We start from the raw sequence: 3,217 nt of genomic DNA, 5'->3' as shown, positions 1-3,217 counted from the left end.
AACAAAAAATTTAAAAAAAACAAAACAAAACAAACATACAAACAAACAAAAACAACAACAACAACAACAACAACAACAACAACAACAAAACCCCACCATGAGTTATGCTGTAGTTGCAGGTCTTTCATCATGTTTTTCTACATCTCGTGTGTTTCCATGTGTGCTCATGAGTGTTTCGGAGTCCACATGTGTGTTAACTGACGTGTGTTGTTACTGGTGTCATTATGTTGTTGTGCTTACACTGAGCGTTGTTTGTGTTTTTACACGTCACAGTGTGCTGTATCATGTTTGAACGTGTGTTGTATACGTGTTTCTACAAGTTGTTTGTGTTTGAACGTGTGTTTTGTTTCTCTGTCTCTACACGTTGTTCGTGTTTGCACGTGTGTTTTTTTCTGTCTCTACACGTTGTTCGTGTTTGCACGTGTGTTTTTCTGTTTCTACGCTTTGTTCGTGTTTGCACGTATGGTTTTTTTCTGTCTCTACACGTTGTTCATGATTCCACGTGTGTTTTTTTCTGTTTCTACACGTTGTTCGTGTTTGCACGTGTGTGTTTTTCTGTCTCTACACGTTGTTCGTGTTTGCACGTGTGTTTTTCTGTTTCTACGCTTTGTTCGTGTTTGCACGTATGGGTTTTTTTCTGTCTCTACACGTTGTTCATGATTCCACGTGTGTTTTTTTCTGTTTCTACACGTTGTTCGTGTTTGCACGTGTGTGTTTTTCTGTTTCTACGCGTTGTTCGTGTTTGCATGTGTGTTTTTCCTGTCTCTACTCGTTGTTCGTGTTTGCACGTGTAATTATTCTGTTTCTACACGTTGTTCGTGTTTGCACGTGTGTGTGTGTGTGTGTGTGTGTGTGTGTGTGTGTGTGTGTGTGTGTGTGTGTGTGTGTGTGTGTGTGTTGTTTTTGGTTTCTTTGTTTGTTTGTTTATTTGTTTCTACGTGTTTTTCGTCTTTCACGTTAGTTTTTTTCTGTTTCTACACGTTGTTCGTGTTTGCACGTGTGTTTTTTTTCTGTCTCTACACGTTGTTCGTGTTTGCACGTGTTTTTTTTCTCTGTCTGTACGCGTTGTTCGTGTTTACACGTCTGGTTTTTTTTTTCTGTTTCTACGAGTCGTTCGTGTTTGCACATGTGTTTTTACATATTTCTACGCATTGTCTGTGTTTGCACGTGTTTTTGTGTGTGTTTTGTTATGTTTCTATGTGTTTTTGCATTTGCACGTGTGTTTCTAAATGTTTCTGTGTGTTGTTTTTGTGCTGCCTGTGTCATTGTGTTGACTTTTGTTACTGCATGTTCATACTGTGCGTTTTACCACTTGTCTGTCTGACTTTACCTCATGGCTGTGATCTTTTTTCTGTCTTTTTTCTCTTGTCTCCTGTGCAGGCATTAGGTTTCGTGTCCTTCATTAATGGAGCTGCACATGTTTTTCAGTGTTTGTGAACGTTTGTCTTTTTGCCTTGTTTTTTTTTCAGTGTGTTTCTGTGTATGTGTGTCTGTTGCTGTATATGTTATCTCTTAAAGCGTGACTAAGCGCGTTGGGTTATGCTGCTGGTCAGGCATCCGGTTTGTATATGGATTTATCTGAACGCAGTGATACCTCCTTCAGCTACTGATACTGATATCGCTGCATTTTCACGCATGCTTGACTTCAGTTGGCTAACATGTCGCTTTCATTGACAGGGTGGAGGGTTTTTTTTCATTATTCTTTTTTTTTTAGTGGGAAGTTGGTTTGGCATGGTACGTAGAGGTTTCAACGAAAGTTGTCTGTGATGTTACATGTTTGATTTAACAACAAGATCGTCGGTGTTGTGTGTGTCATTTCGTTCTTCTGGCCAATACGGAGAGACAAAGGAAGGGAGGTAATCACGGAGTTTGTTGGAGTTGTCGCCGTGTCGTATACCGACGCGGGAAGGGAAAGGAACAGATGATGGATGTAACGTTCATGCTGTTCCAGAGAAACATGGCGAACAAAGGAAAAGCAAGAAGAACCAAAGCGAAGACAGCTTCTGTCACCACCACCACCACCACCACCTCCTCCTCCTCCAGCCACGCTCCCCCCTCCCCCCCTCCCCGCCTTCCGCCCCCTCCCCGCCTTCCGCCCCCTCCTCTTCCCCCTCCTCTTCCTCGCCCACGGCTCCCTCACCCCGCCGCTCAACCCCCGCCACCACCTTCGTCGCCCCCACCTCCCCCACCCCCAGCTCCACCCCAGCAGTCAGAGCACTGAGCTATGCGGCTGTAGCCGCCCTCAACCTGTCCAACAGGTGGAGAACCACCGCACCACCTGGCACCGCCGGATCCTCCTCCTCTTCTTCCTCCTCCTCCTCCTGCACCATTGCCAGAGCCTCCTCCTCCTCCTCCTATCCCTCCTCCTCTTCCTTCTCCTCCACCATAACCAGAGTCGCCTCCTCGTCTTCTTCCTGCATTACCTCCTCCTCTGCCTCCTCCTCCTCGTCTTACTCATCCTCCACCTCCATTACTAGAGACTCCTCCTCTCCCTATGCCTCTCCCTCCTCTTTAACCATTAACTCCTTCTTCTCTCCCTGCTCTCCCTCCTCCATCACCACCTCCAGAACCTCCTCCACCTCCTCTCCCCCAACCTCAATCCACAGAGGGTTGAGTTACGCGGCTGTGGCCGCCCTCAGGTTACACCAGAACACCACCACAACACCAGCTGGCAACTCCGCCTCCTCCATTACCAGAGCTTCCTCCTCCTCTTCTCTCTCCTCTTCCTCTTCATCTCCCTCCTCTCCCTCCCCCTCCCCCTCTTCCACCTCCTGCACCCCCAGCTCAATCCCCAGAGGGTTCAGTTACGCGGCTGTGGCCACCAGCAGTTCGCCCAAGAACACCAGTGCCTCCTCCTCCTCCACCTCCTCCTCCACCTCCTCGTCTACCTCCACCTCCTCCACCTCCTCCCCATCCCCTTCCTTCAGCATCACAAGAAGCCCCTCTTCCTCCATCTCCAGTAACCAGGTGAGTGCATTGCTTTACTGGGGTTTTGATGATTCACGTATTCTGATGTTTGACATGTATTCAATTTGAGTGTTTGGTTGTGCGCGTTGTTTTTGTTTTGTTTCTGGTGTGTGTGTGTGTGTGTGTGTGTGTGTGTGTGTGTGTGTGTGTGTGTGTGTGTGTGTGTGTGTGTGTGTGTGTGTGTGTGTGTGTGTGTGTGTGTGTGAAGGGTTATATATATATAAATATATATATATATATATATATATGT

This window comes from Babylonia areolata, chromosome 25 (genome assembly GCF_041734735.1).
Source record: "Babylonia areolata isolate BAREFJ2019XMU chromosome 25, ASM4173473v1, whole genome shotgun sequence".
NCBI lineage: Eukaryota > Metazoa > Mollusca > Gastropoda > Neogastropoda > Buccinidae > Babylonia > Babylonia areolata.
The sequence above is the reverse complement of the archived record's forward strand: the minus strand, read 5'-3'. Positions refer to the sequence as shown.